Genomic DNA, 13733 nt, shown 5'->3' on the forward strand with positions numbered 1-13733 from the left:
TTATTAATTTTCCAGAGAAGAAGATATATATATAGGATTTACTTGACCTATGAAGTGCACTGATTAAAATCTTGTCCTTTTTCCTGTTGTTAATAATTAAATAAATGACTTTTGTTCCATAATAGGTGCTGCCCATCCTGTACACTAGCTGAATCTCAGACCCATGTGCTGGCTATGCCCAGTCCCCAGACACACTTCTGTACAGGAGGATGAGGGGCACCATGGCATGTACCTGCTACGGGTGCCGCAGATCCACGTTACACCTCTGTGTACAGATATAACTACATTATTCCTCTGCTGTGTAATGGGAACAGGTGAAACTTTCCCTGCTCACAGAGCAATGTCAGCTACAGATGTCACTTCCACCCGTGGTGCTTTGTCTCTCAGCTACGAGAGCGCTAACCCACCACAGATTATATACACAGCACAGAAATCGTAGCAAACTCAGGAATCATAAAAAATCCTTCCATTTATTTAATCACAAAAAATTGAGGAATAATATCTAATGTTTCAGGTATATAGATATATAGATATATAACATTTGTCACACATGCTATTTTGATATATTTGAATTTTTTTGCCAATGTTTCGTGTACGAGGTATGTCTATTAAATAACGAGACTGATTAAATACTCATCTTTTTTTATTGGTATTACAAATGTAATGTTTGTCCCCATCAATATACTCCCCATTTGCACTAATACATTGCTGTAGTCCTGTTTTCCACTGGTGGAAGGCATGGAGCAAATCCATTTCTGTTAGTTGTTTCAACATATCTGCTGTTTTCTTCTTTACAGCATCAACTGATTCAAAATGTTGCCCTTTAAGCACTGATTTAACTTTTGGGAAAAGATAAAAGTTGCAAGGTGCTAAATCGGGCGAATATGGAGGATGTTCAAGTGTAGTAATGTGATTGTCGGTCAAAAACTGCTTCACAGAAAGTGCTTTGCGAGAAGGCGCATTGTCCTGGTGAAGAATGAAACCATTTTTCCACAGTTGCGCCCGTTTCTTTCTGACTCTTTCTCTCAGCTTTTTCAGAACTTCCTCATAATAATGCTGGTTAACTGTGGTACCTTCTGGAACCCATTCTTGCAAAATTACACCATTGATATCGAAAAGAACAATGAGCATTGCTTTGAATTTTGACTTGCTTTGATGAGCTTTTTTCATTCTAGGTGATGACGGTGTTTTCCAGCACATTAATTTTTTTTTGGTTTCAGGATCATACTGGAAGATCCAGGTTTCATCACAAGTGATTACTTTATGAAACAGGTTTGGATCTGCATCAAGTTGCTGCAGAATGTCAACACAACATTCCTTGCGACGTTCTTTTTGCTCTGCTGTGAGAACACGTTGTTCAACTTTTAAGCTTCGCATTTATTCTGCACTCTACAGAAAACACAACCAAATTAAATGGCAACTCACAATCAACTGAACGTCATAGAGTGTTGCTGCTTGTCATGCAGGTTCAGACAAGTTCAAGTTTACTACGCCTGCAGTTAGATCCGGTTCTGACTGACTAGGTGGAATCATAGTCTCGTTATTTTATAGACATACCTCATATACCAAGTGCCCATTACAATCACACAGCTGTGGGAAATGCATTAACTCTCAGATTGCCAGTTATTTTTTTAATTGGCATAGATGAAGGCACCCAGGACTATGCCATTAAACATACACCATGAAATCTGTATCAGTATGTGGCCAATGCTGGGACTCACATTATCTATCTTTGCCGCTAATTCACTGTAATTATATAGAATGTTTCATTTCTTCTTATCTGAATCTTCCCTGCAGGTCGATTTAAAGGAGAAACTTTGATTGACATCAGTGTCGGATCCATCGTTCATCATCTTTTTGTTATCACTGAATATTTTAAAGACATCACTATACTAAAATTAAGAGACTCCTGTATTATGGAACTCAACAAATGGGTGAACACCCGCACTGGGGCTTTTGATTGGACTCATGCATCTAAGATTGCTACCAAGCTGGGAGGTATCAGGTAAATATGATCCTAAACATAGAACATAAAGGATGAGTCAATTTAAAAAAAACAAATCATATCAAAAACATGACTTAAAGAATAACTGTTTCAGTTTTGAATGGAGTTCAAAGAGTTAGGAGATAATAGTGAATATTTCTTAGTTGGTGGCCGCATTACTCCCGATTCAGCAGTTCCAATTGTGCAAGTAGTCGTCTAGTGATGAAGGGATTAATTAGGATGCTGTACACATAAAGAGCACATACAGAGTTACAAGTAAAGTGTTTATGTTCTTTGAGATGTTTTTTTCTTTTTCTTTTTACTTTTTTGTGGCTGAGATATAAAAAATCTGAAGTGAAACATACAGTTCTGACTGTTCCTTGAACCTGCTGTATTATATAATGTAATGGTTTTATTATTATAGTGTGGAAGACAAGGAAGAAAAGTTGAAGGAAACCATTAAACGCATTGTGCAAATTGACTTCTGCAAAGAAAACCTCACGGATCCGGTGGTGTTACCACAAGCTGACTGTCTACTCACGGCGGTGGTGCTGGATGTGGTTAGTCAGGACCAACAAGATTACATCAGAAACCTGAGGAAGATGTCAAAGTTGCTTAAACCTGGGGGGTACTTTATTGTAATTGGGGGCTTAAATACCACCTAATACACAGCTGGTAATGGTAGGCTACATTTATTTAACTATGATGAAAGCTTTGTAAGAAAGACCTTCACTGATGAAGGATTTGTAATTGGTTCCTGTGAATTACTTGATAGAAAAGTAGAGAGTGATCTCATAGATTATAAGCAATTGATTATCCTTACTGCTGTCAAAGGGAATACTTAGGATGTCTGAGTAGTGGCCATTGTCTGGATGGATGATTGCTTCAAAAGCTTCTTATTAATTACTGATCTACCTTAGTTATTCTTACCTTCTATAGCCCTCAGCCATTTACTAAATCTTAAGGTGGGTACACACCTGACAGATATATATGCAGATCGAGTGATCTGCAGATATACTTGTAGATGATGGTCATTCATACACACTGATTGGCCATCATCTGCTTGTGCCCTTGGGTCCCAGTGGTGGGACCCAGTGGCCGGTGGGTGTGCCGGGGGCATGTCCCATCCCCCTACTTGTGGCTACTGCTGTCTGTATGGTCAGTCTACAGACTGCCCATAAACACTTGCCGATGGACAGATATGTCTGCAGACATATCTATCCATCGGCTGTGCAGCACAGCCAATGCGATATGTCAGTGAACAGCCATGTTCACCAACATATCGCGGGCACACACTGGCCGACTGGCAGCAGATACATTGGCCGATCAATTGATTGGCCAATGTATCTGTCTGTGTGTACCCAGCATTACATACTGCACAGCTCTGTTCATGTAACATAGATACAGTATATAAAAAAAGTAATTTTCAGTAAATGTTAATTATTTTTCTTATAATCCAAAATCATAAAAAAATTGCTGTAATGGTTTGTGTATTTATTTAAAGCAAGGAGTTTGGGCATATAATGGGGAGAGGTACTTTTTCTATAAAAAATTAGGTTCTGCTACTATGATAAAAAGGTGCCGACACTCACCTAAACTGCTGAAGGTCCTGTGGCGAGGTTAGTGTCAGATTTTGGAGGGGGAAACAGGGGCGTTCCTGGGCAGCGTTCCCAGAAACAGGGACATGTTGCCTTCATTTTCCGGGAGGGACCAGGCCAGGGTCTGCATTGGTGGATGCAGATTTCTTGGCCTCAGAGCTGCCAGGACCTGATCAACCTGTAGTAAGCTTCAGCTACCGCAGCCTAGCCAAAGGAACAACCATCGCAACCAATGGTCGTGATAGGTGCAATTGTGATTCCAGGCTGCAACCTTGGTTGCAGCGCTGGGATCACAGATGCAGTAAGTAGGTGTCTGTTTCCTCCTGCTGCATTTGCATTTGAGATGGATAAAATTGTACAGCTGCTTGTGTGCGGCTCTGCATTTCCATCTATCTCTGAATCTGGCCCTTAGTACCATTAGGAGCCCTCACTAAATAGCACTAATGAGAAATATAATGAGTTCTACATAGTGGGACCAATGACAAAGATCATAAAAAATTATATCTGATGTCATATTTCAACAGAGAAGAAGGACACAATATATGTTTGGTGCACTTATTATGGTCTGTATGCTAATAGTCAAAGAAATGTTATCTGGAATTGTATAAAATATAGCTTTTATTCTTAATATCTAAAAAGAAAGCATAGTCCAATGTAGTAGGCAAAATAATTAAAAAATAGAAAAGATTTAGATTACTGAAAAATGTGCTTCAAAAAGTAATGTGGGATAATCATTATGTATCTGAGGTGCTGCTGTTCATTTTTCAGCATTACCTACTCCCTTGTGTAAATATCTGTTGGTTTAGTAACTGTATTTCTAAATGTATTACAATGTTGCTATTTCCCTGTTAGAGAGTATCTCTGATGTTACAATTCTAGTGACTCACAGATTTGGCTGACAAAAGTTACAGTATCAAATATCTATCTTCCTAAATTCCTTTATTGACACTGTTTTTAGTGGATTATCCTCCTTTCATATGTGATCACTCTCATTCCATATGGAATGGTGTATTCCAGTATCTGGTGGTATAATGATGAGCGTCAGCGTGGGTAACACCATATTCTCTCTCTTCCCTATACAATCTATGTATCAATACATCCTAGTTTTGTATACAGTAGATGTTCCTGTACATATTGTGATTTAATGATAGTGCTTAATAGCGTGTTATAACCTCTGATAACACTGTTATCTATGGTGATGCATGGAATCGGTAATAGTCTGTGGCAGTGTGAATAACGCCGCTATACAATAGATGTCTCAATACATTCTAGTTCTATATGCAGTAGATATCCCAGTACATATTATGATTTAATGATAGTGCTTATTAGCATGTTTCAACCTCTGATGACACTGTTCACTATGGTGGTGCGCGGTTTCAGTAATAGCCTTCAGCAGTGTGACTGGTGCTGGTCCCCTAGCTCCGTACACAATGGATTTATCATTATGTAATTTGGTTTAGTAAGTACACATATTAATGTGTTACTGCATTTGATATTGCTGTGACCGGTGGCAGCATGTGGAATGCCAATGCATGTTTCACCAAGGGGCTGCTTTTTCAAGGCAGAGCAACCTGAATGCCTGCCATGTGTTGGTCTTATACCTTCTATGTGGATGTCATTCGTCCATTTTAATTTTCTATCCTTCTGATAGGTTAACAGATTTTTCTACTATGAGCTTGAATATGCTAACATCATATGTTTCTTTATCCAGCATGTTATTTGTCCGTTACCCCTTTCAGTAATTAATTTGAAACTATTAATTATTATTTTATGATAACTTATGAACTCATAATTTTATCTTTATTACCAATCGCCATACTTTTATTTTATCACTCTTGATATGTATTTTTATGATCTTAATCTATTATTATTGATGTATTTATCTGCAAATTGAATCTAGCTAAATTAAATATCTATCCAGTTACACCATTCATCCTTTTTTATTATATAATTATTATTCTAAAATGTATACATTCATTTTCTATATTCATTCTTATCATCTAACCAATAAATAGATTTTTATATATCTGATATTAAATACTCAAAAAATTATATTCTATTAAATATATTTCTAATATATTTGTAATGTATTTATTATCTAAACATAAATTAGAATAATACTTGGTAAAAAATATATATTTCATTCCATCAGAATATATTATATGATAAAATATGGAAGTGGACATGATATCTAGATCTATACAGTATTTTCATATTTTCTCTACATATTTTAAAAATAAATAAATAAAAAGATATATCAATATTTATCAATCATCTCTTATTACATTTTCCCTTCTTATAGTGCTTATTTTCCTAATTAATAGTAGACAAGTAATGTTTTGAGAATTCTTACATAATAAATCAAAATATAAAATTAATATTAATGGTGCAATTTAATTTAACTGAGTGAAAATGTTAATATTCATTAGTGATCAACCAGTGACAGTATTTTAACTACTTTCTTCTTTATCATATAAAAATATTTACACATAATGTATTACTAAATAATCCATAGATAGTCTTCATGTTATTTGACCTTTCCCCTAGGAACATATATCCTATGTCCCTATGATATTAATGTGCTGAATCCTGAAAACAAAATAATTTATTAATGTGCTAGAATATATATGTGTTTCAATCAAAAAGAACTTCCTCAAGAAGTACTGTGATATATTTTATCCTAGAGGTGATGATTGTATAAGTGTTAAAATACCAATCGGTGAATGTAATACAGTTTGGATTGTTTGCAGTTCATAGGTTTCTTTTTACATCATATTCACTAATATTTGACTTGAGAAATTCTCATCTTATGTCCAAAACCATTTATCTATTTTGTGCTATCGCCCCTGTTTCAAAAGTGTGTTGAGCATAAGATTCAATTGATAGATAGTCTTGTGATTATTTACATGGATATTAGGTGACCAAATATCAATATTAAAGATTTTATTACCTTTGGTCAATGACATAGATCTCTATGTATCTATTCTCTATCTAGATTAGACTGAGCCAGTTACAGAATGATATTATTTCTCCCACAAAGGTGTTAGAAAAGGGGTAATGAAGCATACACATGGTCAGATTTGCCAGATCTGTCAGATGAACGATTGAACGATTTGAACGATTAGAACGATTTTACCAAAGATTTTAATGATTTGAACAATTTGGATGATTGAATGATTTTTGACTGCATTAAAATGAATGGAATCGTCCAAGTCTGACTGCAAACACTTCAGATGTCAGATATCTTTATCTGACCATTGGGAACGCGCATCGTTCAAATCGTTCATCTGACAGATCTGACAGATATGTCAGATATATCAAATTTTCCTTCAGATATGAACGATTGAATGATTTTTTTAAATCGTTATCGTTCAGATATGAAGAAAAATCTGACCGTGTGTATACACCATTAGTATTTGTTCTGTTTATGATATAATTTGAATTTCATCACAGAAAAGCTTAATATTGATTGTATTTGTTCATCCTAACTATTTCGGTCAGTGACACATAGGTCTGAAGCTATGTATTTTCTTTATCTAGATCTGGACCAAATCATCACATGGTGTCACCACCTTTCCCACAGAAGGGTAAGTATTTATTTTGTTTTTGATGTCATTCTAGTTTTATCATAAGAAGGCTTCAAATCAATTGTAATAATTTATCCCAGTTAATATTGGTACAAGAAATACTATTCATTTTGATCAATAACATTTTGGTCTATTATTGTGTCCTTCCTTATCTAGATAAAATAAATCTGGTTTCATAACAATGTTGTTCTTCCTAACAGTATTATTCTTCCCCTAACATTGCTTTTAGAAGGGATAAGTATTTATATATCATGTTATACGTCCCATCATTTTATTTTAGAAAGGGAAGGTATCTATACTGTTTTGGATATTATTCAGATATTTTATCACAGGAAAGCTCCATATTGGTTGTGTTCATTCATCCCATATGGGGTCTACTGTGTTCATCAAGAATATCATCCTTTATTCTTTCTTTAGTAATTCCTTTTTGATACTGTATCTCCTCTAATGCCTAATTTGACTTTTTTCAATACCAAAAGCTTTTAGGTGGTCTGGATGCACCCATTATGTTCTCTTAGGAAGTGTCTTGCCACACTTGTAGAGGTTTAACATTTGTTGTATCCTTTCTTGCATTCTTCACATTTCTTACATGCTCCGATATTCTTTGCCTCAATTGTCTCTTTGTCATACCTATATAATTGAGGCGGCATGTACAGAATAGGCAGTAGATCACTCCCATGGTTTTACAGTGGATGAAATCATTGATTATTATATGCCTACCATATCTGTCTGATACCTTCTTTTTTGTACAATATATCTACAAGTTGTACAGTTGCCACATTTATGGCATCCTGTAATTTTTTTTGTTATTCTTTTCTCTTGTTTTTGGAAATGACTGTGTACCAATCTTTTTTTTAGATTTTTGGAGTTATGCCAGCTGACATTGACTTTGTCTCCCAGAATATGCTGTAGGTCTCTATCCATGGTAAGTATCCTCCAGTGTTTTTGAAGAATTTCTTTTATCTGTATCCATTAATCACAGAATCTGCCAATGAATCTAATCTTATTATCCTCTTCTTTTTTCTTTTCTCTATTGGCAGGAAATATTAGTGTTTCTCTGTCTTTTCTTCTTGCTTGATTATATCCTAGCTTTACAATTTTGTTGCTATATCCTCACTTCTGTAATCTTTTAATTAATTCCTTTGATCTTTCTTTGATTGTACTCAATTCGGTACAATTTTTTCTTGTCCTTATGAATTCTCCTCTGGGTATCCCTTTGATAGTAGTAGGTAAGTGAAAACTATCTGTGTGTAGTATGCTGTTTCTGGCAGCCTGTTTGCGAAACATGTCCATGACTATTTTCTTTTCTGCTGTGACCTTAATTGTTAGGTCCAAAAATGTCACCATTTCTTGACTCATTTCACTAGTAAATTTTAAATTGATATTGTTGTGATTCAATATATTAATAATTTCTAAAAGATCTTCCTTTGTTCCATCTCATATGATGAATATATCATTAAAATATCTGAACCAAGATGTAATATGTTCAGTATATTGATCATTTTCCTGTGAAAATACTATTTCTTTCTCCCACCACCTGAGGTACAGATTGGCATATGTTGGTGCACAAGTTCTGCCCATTGCTGTACCTCGGGTTTGCAGGTAGTATCTCTCAATGAAGTTAAATTATTTTTCATCAAAATGAATTCCAAGAGTTCTATGATGAAATGATTCAACTCCGTATTTTCTTCCATATCGAGAAAATATTTTACAGGTTCTATGCCTAATATGTGATTAATGCTTGTGTACAATGATTCTGTAATCACTATCATTAAATCACAATATGTACTGGAATATCTACTGTATACAAAACTAGGATGTATTGAGACATTGATTGTATATGGGAATAGAGAGAATATGATGTTACCCATGCTGATGCTCATCATTATTCCACCAAATACTGGAATACACCATTCCATATGGAATTAAAGTGATCACATATGAAAGTTGGATAATCCACTAAGAACAGTGTCAATAAAGGGATTTAGGAAGATATATACTTGATACTGTAGCTTTTGTCAGCCAAATCTGTGAGTCACCGGAATTGTAACATCAGAAATACTCTCTAACAAGGAATAGCAGCATTGTAATAAATTTAGAAATACAGTTACTAAACCAATAGATATTTACCCAGGGGAGTAGGTAATGCTCAACAATGAACAGCAGCAACTCAGATACACAATGATTTTCCCACATAATGAAAGAAAAAATGTATATTATACATCTGATTATATAGTATGTAATATACAACGTTATGTGATAACAAAGACAGGGCAATAATATACAGCTGTATAAAAATATTATCTGATGATAAAGCAAAAAGAGTGCATGGAATTAAATAAAACAACTCTAGCTCGATTCAAAGTGTTATAATACACATTTATTATGAATGAACACAATATGGTAGTACAACAACAAACATGGAAATTGACCGATGACAGGAGATACTATTTGAAGCACGTTTTTTTACTTATATTTATTCACATTTTTGGCAACCTAAATCTTTTTTCTGTATTTTAATTATTTTGCCTACTACATTGGACTATGCTTTCTTTTTAGATATTAAGAATAAAAGCTATATTTTATACAATTCCAGATAACATTTCTTTGTCTATTAGCATACAGACCCTAATAAGTGCACCTAACATATATTTTGTACTTCTTCTCTGTTGAAATACTGTAACTAATAAGATGGTTAGGTAGCACCTCCACAAATATTCAATTATTTTCTAATCTCCTATTAGACAGACACTGTGAGAGTTTCTGGGTCTTTTATCATTATATCATTTATTGTCTGGATTAAGTAACTATACCAATATATAAAAAATATTGGTGCGGGATCCATCTGTGTTTGGTTTCTGATATGTGATGTTGTTAACGGCAATGCACCACCGTAATATGTTTTTAGTCTATATTTGAATGTGATTCCTGACTCAGGGCCTGATTTAGCTTGGATTGCAGTTGCTTATACATTCAGTTGTTTAATTTGCACTTGTGCATATGTGAGCCAGGCACTGCTTTTAGAATTGCGATTACAGAGGTTATACAGACCCATGGCAGAGTGAGTGACAGGAAGTGCCGTTTGTGCATGGTGACGGGGTGATGGTCATCGAACGCAGGTGTGCCAGTGCATTTTAACACTGTTGCATGGTAATGAATAAATTAGCCACTGCAATACCAGATGCAGCCTGAGGTCTCATAGCATGCACAGAAGTTAGCAATTCCTGAGTGAGGTCTGACCTGCCTTAACTGTGTATATGGGTCCGATGTTAGAAAAATTGTTTTACTATGTTGTCAAAGTATACGGGGAAGTGGGCATCCTTATATTAAGTTGTTATCACAATGCGAATGCAAACATATAAATATCCCCGCTGATATTAGCAATGCAGTTGTGTAAGCAGAATAGCGATCCATAGTGCATCAGGCATTCAGTGCGAGATATTTATTTAGAATTGTGCAAAACCCAAGCCAGTCAGAGGAGGCACTTCAAGAGTGTCCACAGTGTGCGGCGATTATGCTCTGTGGTTAACCAACTATATCTGGCATGTTTTAAACACCGGCTGAATACACGGCTTTGAGAGCAGTGACTCTGGCAATCAGAACATTGCGGATTTCACAGCCACAACCACACAGCATGGAGAAATAATTTGCTAACTATGGGACCTGGCTCCATACATTGGTCTCTTTGGCCACCTGAGAGATGAGATCACAGTATTAATTTGGGTCTATACAATCATCCTGGACTGACTCATATGAAATCTTTAGGAGTCATTTTAATAAGATAAAAGTCATTATTACTGTGGATATCACTGTACGGCAGAATATTTACTCATTGTACTACATTACAACATTGTCTATTATCAGTATAAAAGGTGTGTTTATTACATTTTACCTATTTTATTGTCTATTAGCGCTATCTTGTTTTTCCTTTTTCCTATTATGTGATGTCATCCAAGTCCATCCAGTGGACAGCCCAGAACACGCTTCCTGGCAGTGGCGGAACTAGTGGTTGTGCAGCCGGTGCCTTGCACTGAGGCATGCTGTGCTGCAGGGGCCCATAGCCGCCTGCATCCAACAGTGCCACTGCACCCACTGCCAGTGTCCCCTGGGCCCCATAGTATTTAAGTGAAGAGCAGATTGCAGTGAGAGCTGTCCACACTACACAGTAACAAACACACTGCCACCAGCAGAGATTAGTTAATTAGTTATGTGATATTTAATTGACTGGTAACACACTGTAACCAACATAAATTGGATACCAGATGGAATAAGGACAGTGTGAGTACAGTCATTTGTAAAATTGTTCAAGTGTTTATGCAGTATTTTGAAACAGTTGCTTAAACAGGAAATAGATATATTCTGACTTACAAAATAACTGCAATACACAAATCAAAATCTCTGTTTTATTTGAACACATAAACGTCGACACAGGTTCTATATATAAGATCTAAAACAATAACACAAATATTTCACCATACTCTTGGTACTATTTATTTTATTTAGAATAAATAAAAGTTACAATTATATTTGGAGGGTATATCATAAGACTAGTGCGGTTACTTCTTCTACTTCATTTTGTATGATTTTCATGAATGGTATGAAATTACGTTATGTAAGGCTGAAAATAGATTAAATCAGATGAAATGTTTGAATCCATGGAAACATTGAAGCATACGTTCGCAAATAGCACAACATTTTGGCAAGATTTCAGCAGTCACAACAATTGCACCACCACCATACAGCCTTGCAATGTTCGCACCAGCACATAGGTACTCCTTGCAATGTGAAAATACAACTTTCAGTAATAAACCTGATAACTGCAGAAGTTGCAGACGTTGCCATACTAAACAGAACCCTCTAGACAAACAATATCACCCATATTTGACTCTTCTTCTGTCTGTCCGAATAAACTGAGGAAATCATTCCAAGTGGAGCAGCGTCTCCACTAATTTTGGTGTCCACTGTTTCTCCTCCATCTGTTATGGTCCCACAATATAACAAAGTAGAGAAGCTCAGGAACAGTAATAAAAGGAGGAAGGGCACACCAAATTGAAGAGCACCTGGGCCTTCTTTAAATCAGATACCAAGATATCTCTGCTTCTACAGCTACAGGGTCTAGTGGTACTTTACCACAGATACCACTAATCTTCATTTAATGCCCCCTTAAAACTAAGGGCTTGATTCAGACCCAGTCGCTAGATGCATATGCTCGCACTGAGTGTATGCAAATTTGACTAAGTGACGACATGGCATGCGATCGCTCGGCAAGGCATAAGCACGCCCACTATGTCTTGGAGTGCGATCGCTTTGTGTATGTAGCCGCCAATTAGCATGTCTTTAGATGCCCACTAGCACACAACATCTTCCGGAACTGTATGAAAGCATCGGTACATCTGGTAACATTGGAAGGGACCGTAGCACTTGCGGTTGTCTATACCTTACCCCAAGCACTGCGATCATTTGAGTGTAAAAATCAGCCAGGTGATGTGTACAATGATGCTGCCTCTTAATTATGCACACCTCTAAAATGGCGTTTTAACCCTCACACACGCCAGAGTTCGCATCTTCACTCCCCCGTTTATAGTGGCCAGCCTCTGTAACCACCCTCAAACAGCTTCACCTGTCACTCACTCTGCTGGGCTGTCTCTGCTGGGCAAGCGATTGCTTCCCGATCGCTCGGACTAGTTCGTGCATGCACACTGCGATGCATACACATGCGCACTTTGCAAAACATCCCTTGCTCCGAGCATTCGCTTGCTAGCAAACGGGTCTGAATCAGGGCCCAATGTTTCTCTTGGAACAGGAAGAGCCAAGCTGCACTGTGGTTATGGATGTTGCTCAATTAAATATTCTTTTTTCACAAACAGTTGACTGGCAGAAACTAATTACCATTAAGCAAACAAACCAAGAATCAGTAAGAGATTATTGCAAAAGAGGCATACCAGAGATGAAACAGTTTACTGGCATACAAGATGCAGACACAAGTAACACACATACTGTAATGGCTGCAAGTATATTAGTTGGAGGTTCTCTTAGATCATATTAAACCCAGATTGTGAAAACAAATCCCTAGCTGAAGAATAGACCCTGTACAGAATTTAATTGAAAGGGCTGTACAATATGATTATAATATTCTCAAACACAAAAACACTCTGTAAAGTCACTTGCAGCTGCATATCTTGCAATGACAACAAACACAGTTAGGGGCTATACAAAACCATAGGCCAGACCCACTACAGGGAGCCTATATCAATATGGACTCCACCTGCCGTCTATCGCCAGCTCATCAAAACTCTTCACCCCCTGCCAGTGCAATAACTACAGTTATCTGCCATAAATGTGGAAAATGAGGCCACATCGGCAAATATTGTAGGGTGCCACCAAAAGACAGACAGACAATCCAATGACCTTTCCATCAGCAATTTCACAAAATTCCATTCTAGAATCCTAGAATGGACTCTAGGCTCCTACAACAGCCATATAAACAGCGAGTGCCCCTATGGCACCTGCCCATGAATGACCAGGGTCACTGAAGCCTTGGCCATCTACAAGAGAGTCGGGGTT

The 13733-nt window shown here is 36.6% G+C and overlaps 1 pseudogene; it reads left to right on the top strand.

The window, feature by feature from the left end:
• The first annotated feature begins 1916 nt into the window (after window positions 1-1916).
• On the top strand, window positions 1917-2829 carry LOC148509668 (nicotinamide N-methyltransferase-like; annotated as a pseudogene).
• Window positions 2830-13733: the final 10904 nt, after the last annotated feature.

The sequence above is a fragment of the Taudactylus pleione genome, unplaced genomic scaffold (genome assembly GCF_031769625.1).
Source record: "Taudactylus pleione unplaced genomic scaffold, aTauple2 ptg000318l, whole genome shotgun sequence".
NCBI lineage: Eukaryota > Metazoa > Chordata > Amphibia > Anura > Myobatrachidae > Taudactylus > Taudactylus pleione.